The sequence below is a fragment of the Myotis myotis genome, unplaced genomic scaffold (genome assembly GCF_014108235.1).
Source record: "Myotis myotis isolate mMyoMyo1 unplaced genomic scaffold, mMyoMyo1.p scaffold_m19_p_1, whole genome shotgun sequence".
In the NCBI taxonomy this organism is placed as follows: domain Eukaryota; kingdom Metazoa; phylum Chordata; class Mammalia; order Chiroptera; family Vespertilionidae; genus Myotis; species Myotis myotis.
In genome coordinates, this window is record NW_023416313.1 from 184,236,002 (window position 1) to 184,247,394 (window position 11,393).

Genomic DNA, 11,393 nt, shown 5'->3' on the forward strand with positions numbered 1-11,393 from the left:
TTATTGGTGTAAAATTATACATTGCCCTCCTACGGTCTCATCTTGTGTATTAGTTAATATTTCTTCTTCATACAAGTTTCAAATCTTATCCAATGTTCTAAAAATAATTTTTGGACATGACATTCAAAGATGTTTTCATCTCTGATGACAATTGCTATTACTTCTGGTATCCTATTGAACCAGCCTTTGAGGTTGCGTAGATTCTTTTGATTCCATTGTTAAGTTATGTGGCATTTTGTAGCCCTTGGGAACAAAGATAAGAAATCGTTTCTTTGAAGTTGAGCTGTGTTGTGTTTTTTCGTTTTTTTTTTCCCCTTAAAACACTTATTGTGGTCAAATGACAGGCGTAATGTACTTAAATGCTCTCTGTTAAATGTGAATATTCTTTGGGCATAACCAACACATTTGATAAAGAGACACCTTTCATGAGCACTTGGTCAGCAAATATTTGAAGGCCTACTACCAGGCAGCCATTCTGCAAGGGGCTAGATAACATTGGTGAGTAAACAGGCCTCATGACACCAGGTATGAGTTTGCAAAAGGTTAGTCCTATTGTTTTTCCTTTTTGACTAGTAACTTAAGAGATAACTCACGGAAGTTCAGGGATACATTTGGCCTGGGACCAAATTATATTTATTGAATTGATTTTTTGCACATCTTTCCCAAAAGGATTTGAGTTAGTTTATAGGAGATACATATAATAATGTTAACATACAGAAAGGTAGAATCAGAATCAAGAAGGAAGGTAGCAACACACTAGCCATAAGTTTGCATATATTTGACACAATTACTATTATGTAATTACTGTGTTACTATGGTTGATGCAAACTCTAAGGATGCATTTGTCTGAAAAAAACAAACAAACACAATTAACATTGATGTAAACAATTAGAAGTTCATGTGTCTCATATAAGCAGAAGCCTGAAATTAATTATGCAGCCCAGGGCGAGGACAGTGACTCTCTCTACCAGGAGCCCAGGTCCTTCATCTTTCTGTTCTGCCATCCCACCTTTAGATGTAGACTGTTGTCCTCACGCTGTCACCTGATGGCCCCAAATTGGTTGCTGTATCTCAAGGTAAGAAGAAAGGAGAAAGGCCAAGAGGCAAGAGCTTTCTCCTACCTCCCTCTTTTATTCTGAAAGGAATATCCTGTCAAGAACTATGGAGAGTCTGAAGTTTCACCCTATTCACACGCTAAAAGTTAGCCTGCCCTGGTTTCGTGGATGCTGGCAGAAGTCGAGAGACGCCTGGGTCAGAGATAATGGACTTTATTACTCTCAACACAGCAAGTAGCGTGAGCACCAGCATATTTGTAGCCATTCTCCTTGCCCTGAAGACCCAAGGGGGCTATACAGAGAGGCCTCAGGAATGTCTTACGGGAGAGGCAAGATGGAATCTTACAAAATGGCCAGTAGGTAGGCCTGCCTTTTGCCCTGGAGTGATGCCATATCTGTCTTCCAAGTGATTTTAAGCAAGCCTCCCCATGGCTTTGGAGAGGCAGTAGCTCTGTCTTCCAAGGTTGCATGCCATTCAAACATCCTTGGGAAGAACAAAAGATAATCAGTGCCCCTGCTTGCAAGATAAACAGAAATATGAGAGACCATGGAGAATTGTTTCCCAACTACACCCTCTCCAGGAACTTCTGCCTGTATATCACTGGCCAGAGCTATAGCATGTGGCCACCTCTAACTGCAAGGGAGGCTGAGCACATTGCTGCTCTAATAAAATTGTGGTCCTGTTAGTGAGGGAAGGCAAGTGAGGGATGGAGCTCAGCAAAAGCTGTGCCCGAGTGTCTTCCTCAGTGTGCCCAATGTCTTCCCCTCACTGCATAACACATTCTATGACACCGTATTTATTGAACCTGCCAGAAATAATTTGTACAACTTAGACATAAAGACTCCCGGTCAAGTACCTTTCTACAACTTTCAAATAAGCCATTGGTAATTTGGTGCAGAGTTTATGTCACAACTGCATAATATCTAAATGTACAAGTCCATGATGCCTTAGAACTCTGTCCTTTAAAAAAATCTGAATTAGTTATTTTTACATATTTTGAGAGATGAGAATAACAGTTCTTTTAAGGAAATGTTTATGTCATGAAATTTCCCCAAATCTTTGAATATCTATAGCCCAAAGAACAAACACATGCTACTTTATGAACAGATAGGTGTTTGGTAAAAGGTTTATAAATGTCCCCTTTTCTGCTTGCATTTATTTTAAGGGGACTTTTCCACCTCATGACAGTCATTTGGGGCTGACAATGTTACCATGGTAACCATGCTCCAAAATGCTGGTTGCCAGTAAATACTGATCCTTAGCACCTCAGCCCCTTTCACGATAGTGCTCACCGCCCCTTACTTGAAAGACGCTTTGCTCAGAGCACATTTAGGTCAGGGAGTCCACACCCAGTGGCGATTTGGTACAATAACAGACGTTGACTGGATTTTCCTCCCAGGAACCGGTCTAAAGAGAATCCTGGCTCAACCCACGTTAGGATGGCTTACATTTCCACGGAAACAGATAGGGGCAAGACTTTCTTTGTCTCCTTTCCAGCTGCACCGTGGAAGCTCAGAAGCTCCGTCGACACATCACCTAAGGCGTCGAGGGAAAATTTCAGATGTGAACGGGCATGCCTTCTCCAGAGGCAAAGACGTTTGAAAATTAATTTCCAAAGCTCCGACTGTGTGATTTTGAAACAAAAATGCTTCTCCCTGAAAGGGAGGGAGAGATTTTAATCCGGGCAGTGCACTGGGAACTCGATGATTGATCGGATCAGACGTCACGGAGGTCACGGTTGCCTGGCTGTCACAGGGCGAGCGCAGTTGGAGTTCGCCCTGTCCTATCAGCGGGACAGCCTCTCCCCTCAGCGAGGTTTTGTGTATGAGAACGGGGAGGCCTGCGAGAGGGAGAGCAGCTCTGAAAACTTATCTCCTTGCCAAGAACTAATGGGCCGTCTTCAACGTGCATGAAAATATGTTCTGCACGGTGACCGGAGAAGCCAAAAGGAGGCCTCCACAGACCTAATTTGGCATCACTCTGTCGCCGTGCGAGAAGATCTGGATGCTGTAACTAGGAAAAAAAACAAACGCCCTGCAAAGTTCAATGAGACAACAGTCGGTCGGGCGCAAAAAAGGAATTTGAACCAAGATAACGTTAGTTACATTTTATCCACATGTTCCTGAAGCCTGCGCACTAACAGTTGAACAAATGTGACTTAGCCTTTCACCATTAGATTAACACTGAATCACATCCGCATAGACTTTGTATGATTAAGAGAATCTACACACACACACACACACACACACGTGGGCACACAGGTATCTTCGATAGGCCAAGAACTACTGACAGAACTGAAGGACGGTGAGACCATGGGAGACAGTTCCCTTGCTTATCATCTCTGTCCCGTGTTGGGAGAGGCCAATGTGTGTGTGGGTGAAGTGGAAATCCGGGGAGAAAGTGCAACAGAAGAAACTGCTCGCCTGTTACTGGGGGCGGCAGTAGCTTGCCTCTGTGACGCTCTGACTACCAGCCGGCCACTGTTCTCCAGGGCTTTGCAGCAGGATCCGAGGGCTCGGTAACAGCCCTGTCAGGTGAATATGATTAGAATCCCACTGTACAGCAGTGGCAACCGAGGCACAGAGAAGTTAGGCGACGTGCCTAACATCACACAGCTAGTTGTGCGGAGCCTGTGTCCCGTGTGTAAAACGATGTCCCCCGCCGCTCTCCTCCCCACCTCCCACCGGCTTCGTGGCTCAGGGTCCCCTGAGCAAAATACGGCAGCAGGCAGGGGAGAGGAAGTCGGCTGTGGTAGACCCGAGTGGCGAGAACAAAGGAGGCCTTAGAGTCAAGGCAAGAAGCGTGTCTCCAAGGTCAGGGCCACTTCTCCTCAGTGAGGTGGTGGTCAGGCCTGTCCAGGGCTTCTCTGCTGCCAGGGTCACGTTGCTCAGCTGCCTGTAGGGGTGCTGCAGCCTGGAAAGGAGCCCGGGCTGCGGGGCTGCCAGCACTGGCTGGCTTTCTACTTAAGGACGGAGGAGAACGCCATTTCTCCGTGAATTCTCCTTCAAATGACCTTTCTGGGGCCAGCCCTGTTTCACGGCCTGCTCCCCTCAGTCTATCTTCACCAGCACCCACAGGACACATCCTCTGGTACCTGTTCCACTTCTTGGGAACTTACGCACAGGTGACCCAAGCGCCTCATTCGGATATACCAATACAGACGTCAAAGGGTACTTACTATTAATTAATATGGCCGAGCTTAACCAAAAACTAAGAAGAGAGAAGACACAGGGAACAAACAATGCAAGAAATCACACAGGTTTAATTACCAGAGAGCTGATGGGTTTCAGTCCTTGGCAGGCCACCCGGAGACACTCGCTGACAGAGACACGGAGGTCGTCCAATACGCCGCGGCAAGGAGCTCGGTCTCTTGACTCGAAGAGAGGCCTCTTAACAGTCTGGGCTCAAAGGCAGAGCAGGAATGGCCGTTTGGCAGTTTCCAGGGGGGAGGAGAACGTCTGGCTGTGGAGGAGCAGACAGGCGTCTGAACCGCAGCAGATTTGCTCTCCTTAAATCCTTGAAGCTGGGCGTCTTCAGTGTCTCCTATCGGGTGCCATACACGGGTGCCGCCCTGTTATCTAGGGATACACTCAGGCGGGGAAGTTGTGTACATGTCCAAAGCTTATCAGTCACACACACGCATCTTATTTTGGAGTTGTTTACAAGTTTTGGCCTAAGAATAAAATGGGGTCTACTTATGCTAACTTGTGCTAATACAAAAATGGAGCCTACTTATGCTAACTAAACTTATTACTATAACAGGCTTCTTCAGTGTCTCATATCAGTGTGCTCCGGTGGCCTTCTGGGCTCATCAGGATGCACACGCAGGGGGTTACAAGGTACTTATCAGGAGTTAACATGCAGGGAGTTGTTGATCAGGAGTTACAAGTTATTTGTCAGGAGTTAACAGGCAGGGCGTTACAAGTTACTTATCAGGGTCTCACACACACACACAAATTAAGTTCCTCTTCTAAGTAAAGTTTAAAATTCACTCTAATAAAGAAATGAAATTTGATTATGCTATCTTATACTAACTAAACTTATTACTATAACAGTACCCAACCAGCTTCCCAGCGTCCTCTGGTCCTGGTGCCTGTGCTCCCAGGGGAGCGGAGTGGTTCCCAGGATGGCGTTCTGACCATGCTGTGCCGCCTGAGTATGGACCCGACGGCTTATCAGCAAAATGCACCTCTTTTTAGTTCACGCTGCCCGTTTTCCCTGGAGAATAAAAAGCTCTGTTTAGTCCAAGTAATAGATGGGAAATGTCTGGAACTGTGATGTCACCGTCTGTTGTTGGAAATTGGAAAGCAGAGAGGACGTATGCCAACACCTTCTTTTCGAATTTCTTTATCAGCCCTCTCAATGCAGCCACAGAGCCTCTTACATCTCAAACCTTTCCGCCATTTCTCATTTGGTCGTCAAGATAATGAACGCCTCTGGCCCTAATATAGGCACTATTACAATCATTTGGTTAAAAAACATATATTTTTTATAAATAATATATATATGATCACTAGATCAATGAATAAACTTGCTTAATCCAAATCAAGCCCTCTTGGTTAAATCTATAATGTCAGGTCTCATAGGTTTCATGGGGGGTTTGTTGTTGTTGTTGTCTTTTCTGGTTTAACTGGTGGTTTATTTTTTTTTAATTTATCTATATTGTCGAATTACAATGTTCCCCTTTTTTCCCCACTGACCCCTTCTGGCCCGCACCCATCCCCCGCCCCAGGCCTTCACCACACTATTGTCTGTGTCCTTAGGTTATGCATATGTGCGTATAAATTCTCTGGTTAATCTCTTCCCACCCACCCACCCAAGCTCTGATTTAAAGCATAATGTAGCTGTTCCTCTGAAGTCTAGAACTTAAAAATAAAATCCAACTGGGGATAATTGTTCACATCTGCCTAATGATATTTCTGTTTGAAAAGACATAATAGAATGTAAAATTTTGAGTTACAATAGCTTTCAGTTCATTATTAAAATCAATGGAAAATTCAAGTGAAAGAACTAGATACTTCTAAATGGCATTCTTTATATGAGGACTCAAGGTAACTCAAGGTAACATGTTTTCTTAGTATTATGAGACATTGATTTTTTTTTCTTTTTTCTTTTTCTGCTTTTGTGCAGCTGAGGTAGGGAGGAGCAGATGTTTAGTCTCTATTGAGACAATAATGCACTTCATTATTATTGTTTTATTTTGCCTTGTGTGGGCTCTTCATTGATAACTGAGCACTGCGGGGGCTCTATGAGGGCTGAAATGTACATTGTGTCAGAAGGCCTTGGGAAATCTGAAAAGAAGAAAATAAAAAAATCATCGTGCCGACCTTACTCAGTTATCTGTACCCTGCTATTCCTGAAGATTTGGAGAAGTCCAGCCCTGACTCAGACGCTGATGCTGACCACAGTCCTTGTTGCCCTCAACCACACGGGTAATCCAGAAAGAAGTCTTGACGAGCAGACCTGTGTTGGAAAGAACACAGTTCCAGGGAAAGACTAGTGAATGGAGAAGGGTAAGTATGAATGGGGTCTGACTGGAGCATGACAGAGAGGAAGTTCAAGTGCGCCACAAGTTAAAGTGAAGCCATGATTCTAATGAAAGACTAATGTGGTCTACTGAATAAATCGGAAGATGCTGGTCAGAGGCTCCTGGGTCGGGGTACGGTGGGGACCCGGTTTGGGATGGTAAGGGTCTGTGGAGAGAGTACCTGCAGTGACTGCAGCTTGAAAGGGGCTCTCCTTGGAGGAACAGGCACCACGCAGAGAACTGAACACAGCAGCCAGTGAACTTGTTTGGTAAGTAGGGTGGGGACAGAAACTGCTAGTTGCCTACCCGTATCTACTCTCCCCTTCTACCTTAGTAACACAGCCCAGATCTTAATCTTGGTGCCAATGTGCTCAGCGAAAAGACTACATTTGTTCGCCACCTTTGTAGCTGGAATGGCCATTGAGATAGAAGCGGAAGCTGTTGGGTGGCTCTTCGGTGAAGACCCCTCCAGAGAGGTAGACACTGACACTCATCGCTTCTCCTTCCTCCTTCCTCGGTACCTTCTGGAACAGGAAGATCATCAACGCGATGGCTGGAGCCCCAGCTGCCACACTGGACTGTGAAGTGACTTGGAAGATGGGAGCTATGTAAGGATGGGGGAACAAAAAGATAGAGGAAACCGGAGCCTGGATGACACCATAACTCCCATACCAGCCAGATTCCAACTTCCTTTACAGGACAGAGAAATAGGTTTCTGTCTTGTTGAAGTCTCTGTTATTTCCTCATTCAGCTGAGACAGCACACGCCTGGGGATCTTGGGAAGGCTTTGATTGAAGAGTGAGAAATTGTGCCGTGTTGTAGAATTGTGCACCTGAAACCTGTAGAATTTTGTTAACCAGGGTCACTCCAACAAGTTTAATAAAAAGGAAAAAAGAGTGAAAAATTGGGGTTTTTGTTTTTTGGTATGTTTATTTAAGTTAAGTAAGCCAGAAGATAAAGGTAATTTAAAATGACAAAATATAAAAATAAAAATAAAATAAAATGACAAAATATAGTCTCTGGGATCAATTATAAAAAGGAAGCAAGAGGTTGTAATATTGTGTTCTGTATTATTGGGTTTAAACAAAAAGGAGGTTTTATTTGTTTATTCATTGGAAGGTCCGGAAGTCAGGTGGGCTTCAGGTAGGGTCTTATATAGGAGCTGGACAAGTCAATGAATTCCCAGTGACTTCCCATCTCCTTAGCCTCCCACAGCACTGGCTTTATTCTTAGACTGACGCACCTGATGATTTCAAGACCCCAAAGCCCTTGGCAAAGTCTCCTTGCATCTAGGCCAGGTGGCTATCTCCAAACCAACCCCTGTGGCCAGGGCAGCGAGGACAATGGATCCCACTGGATGGCATTAGCCTCCCAAGGTCCCCCCAGAGAACCACAGTAGGTTAACCCTTCCCAACTGCAGGGCTGGGAGCATGGAACCCTGCTAGGAAGGGGAGGAAAGGGAATGCATGGGGGAGGGGGACTGGGGTGGTGGGTGGGGAGTGGGATCCTCACATCCTGATCTCTCCTGGCCTTTGTCACCAGGTAGTGTTATTTAAGCAGCGTCTGCTTTTAAAAAGGCGAAGGTCTTTTGCTCCCCAGTTCATTTTTACTAGCCAGTGAGCCAATATCGGTTTGAGGGGACGCACGGGATTTCCAGAGAATCTTTGCTATTCTTACTTTCATTCATTAATTCAACAGTAAACTTTCCTTGGGTAGTGGTTACGCGCCATCCAGATAGCAGGTCTTGCCTGAGAGGAGGAGCACATGTGAGCCCTTAGGATCAGAGGCTGGCACACAGGGCACACATACTCTTTATGAAGGTCAGGAAGCAAGTATGAGGGAGTGGGAAGTAGGACAGGTCAGTCCTGCTAGTGATAAGGGAACAGGAGTAGGAGTTGGGTATTGGTGATGTCCAGAGACAGTGTACGTGTGGGTCCCTCACCAAGGCCCCTGGGAAGGTTGCTGGTTTTGTGAACCTGAGAAAGGGGAAGCAGGAATGGGGCGGGGGGGGGGGGGGGGTGGTGGTGGTGGTGGTGGTGGTGGTGGTGGTTGCAGATACATATGGGAGCTTCAAGCTGTGCCTGTTTTGCTGTCTTACCACGGCTGGCTTTTTTAAAATATACATATATTTTATTGATTTCAGAGAGAAAGGGACAGAGAGAAAGATAGAAACATCAGTGATGAGAATCATTGTTTGGCTGCCTCCTATGTGCCCCCCACTAGGGATTGAGCCCCCAACCCGGGCATGTGCCCTGGCCAGGAATTGAATTGTGACTTCCTGGTTCATTGGTCGACGCTCAACCACTGAGCCACACCAGCTGGGCCAGGGCTGGCTTTTTTTTTTTTTTTTTTTTAAATATATTTTATTGATTTTTTACAGAGAGGAAGGGAGAGAGATAGAGAGTTAGAAACATCGATGAGAGAGAAACATCGATCAGCTGCCTCCTGCACATCTCCTACTGGGGATGTGCCCGAAACCCAGGTACATGCCCTTGACCGGAATCAAACCTGGGACCTTTCATTCCGCAGGCCGACGCTCTATCCACTGAGCCAAACCGGTTTTGGCAGGGCTGGCTTTTTTATTGGGGTTCTGAGTCCCCCTGGTTAGGAAGTCCCTGGGCATGGATGGGTAGTTAGTGGTTCTTCATTTGGGCTTTATGGGTAAAATGATAGGTAGCGAGATTGAAATTCCTGAAACTCCCAGGGAGAATCTTCCCCAACCCGGCTCGCCTGCTGCTGCCCTGATCGGGGAACAGCTTCTTGGAGTTTTCAGGGTACCGTGACACAGTTCTCTCTCCCTGCAAGAGTCAGAGAATCAGGGCTTCATAACCCAAATAGTTCACACAGCATGGTACTTGTCTCTATTTAAAATCATCTCCCATGGGGTTCAATTAACAATGTACATGTCAATTATGCCGCACCCATCACTTGCTCTAATTTGGTTAGGCTGGGTCAGGCAGTCCCTGAACTGACAGAGCTGTTCTCCTCCCCGCAGACGGCACAGCTGCCGTGCCCCCGCTGTCCTTGGCCTCAGCTGCATCAGGTGTAACACCCCCTAGGCAGTAGCAGGCAGTGCCACGGGAAATGTCAAGCCCATGACCACAGTGGCCTGTCACCAACCCCCTTTACGGATCTTTGCTCCTAGACACTGACGTGTGTGGGTTTGAATCATACCTCTTTCATTAACAGCTATGTGAACTTGGGCAAGTTCTTCAAATTTTCTGAGCCTCATTTTCCTCATCTGTAAAATGGGAATACTTGCAACACTTCATTCACAGGAGGATTAAATAGGATAATGCCTATAAAATGTTTGGCAGAATGCCCGGCACTTGATAACAACTCAGTGCTAGCTATTTATTATTAATAGTAGTACTTAATTTTTTATCTTGTTCAGTGCTTCAAAATTGGGGCTCCTCCCATGCTCACCCACCGGAAATATTTCACCAGCCCTCCAGAAACCAAGAGAAGGCAGGCAGCCCTTCCTGGCGGGCATGCGGGGTAGCCAGAAAAGCCACAGTGGTATTTTGACATCTGAATTATTAAAAATGTGGCAAGAGCAGCCTGGACTTTCAGAATAGCTTTGTGTGGGTACAGAAAGCGTCTTTCTCTGCCTGTCGGGGCGGGGCGGGGGGATCACGAGATGCTTTTGTGTGTCCATTCACTCGGCCTGCAAAGTGCTGAAGACACAGACATAAGGAGACATAAGGGTGCCGGTCACCCTCTGCACTTTATAAGGAGGTAAACGGAGGCACACAGAAGTCTACGACGCATGCGCAGCTCTTCCCCCACCCTCACAGGACAAGTGGAGCGGTGGTCATGATAGAGCTGGAGGCAGAGTCTCCTGCCCAGAGGACTGGAGGCTGAGACATGTGGGTCATAACCCACAGCGGAGGCCAAGAGTGGGGAAATTATCGGGGCTACTTTCCACGCACAAAGACGAAGCCTCTCGCCATCTTTCCCATCCAGAATCTCTGGGGTGGTCTGGCAGCCCCTCTGTGGGCACACCCAGGAGGCGGTTGCTGTAGAAAAAGCCCTGGATTCTAGTCGAGGCACCCAGTCCTGTCAGGCCAGCGGAGGGGCCCGGGTGAGTTGTGTAACCTGGGATTAGATTATGCTTCAGAAGCAGAGGGGAAGGCTTTGGACATCAGTGTTTCCCAAGCCAGACTGTGTTGGGGACAGCGGGGGTGGGGGTGGGATGGGTGAGAGCTGGAGCCTGGGAACCTGTATTTAGAACGTGTTCGAGGTGATTCTGAAGCGCAGTCACAGCTGGCAGTCCTGAAAAAGATGTTGTAAGATGCTCGCAGGGCTCCCATGTTTTCTGACTCCGAGGCCCCTTTTAGCACGTGCCACACAATTCCCACGGTTCCGCCCAGAGGCGACGGCAGCCCTCATGGTGGACCCCAGGTGGACCCCAGGAGAGAGTCGGTGTGTGACTCCAGGAGCAGCCACTGTGGCCCAGCGTCCGCTCAGGCCTGCCATATGCTGGCCCTGGGACACGCCTGCTTCTCCCTGCTTTGGAGCCTGTGAACTGGGCTCCCCAGAGGCGAGTGGAGCTTGGCCTCGACTGGAACCCCCCTCCCTGCCCCCCCCCCCCCCCCCCCCCCCGCCCCAGCCCGACCGCCCGGCTCCAGAGGCCTGGCCTGTCACCACAGCGCTGTGTCTGGAGCAGAGCGGCCTGAGCCCCAAGACCATGTCAAGAATCCCGAACAGCGGCCTTGCCTCACAGGAGCCTTTGAATTGGGTCATGTGTCTCCGGTTGTCCCAGACTTACAAAAAGTCCCCGTGTTAACGGGTTAACGGGTTAACGAGG

The 11,393-nt window shown here is 47.4% G+C and overlaps 2 long non-coding RNA genes across 4 annotated transcripts; one reads left to right on the plus strand and one right to left on the minus strand.

Moving 5' to 3' along the window:
* Positions 1–378: 378 nt before the first annotated feature.
* LOC118654684 lies at positions 379–7,125 on the minus strand. Of its 3 annotated transcripts, none has more exons than XR_004967025.1 (5): positions 6,765–7,125; positions 6,384–6,519; positions 4,326–5,274; positions 2,505–2,592; positions 379–1,539 (listed from the first exon to the last, which is right to left on the minus strand). It is a non-coding gene; the product is annotated as an uncharacterized LOC118654684 (long non-coding RNA). The 3 variants fall into 3 exon arrangements; XR_004967024.1 differs by having other exon boundaries at positions 2,505–2,711; XR_004967023.1 differs by having other exon boundaries at positions 2,505–2,896.
* LOC118654698 lies at positions 6,580–7,491 on the plus strand. Its single transcript, XR_004967026.1, has 2 exons — positions 6,580–6,852; positions 7,117–7,491. It is a non-coding gene; the product is annotated as an uncharacterized LOC118654698 (long non-coding RNA).
* Positions 7,492–11,393: the final 3,902 nt, after the last annotated feature.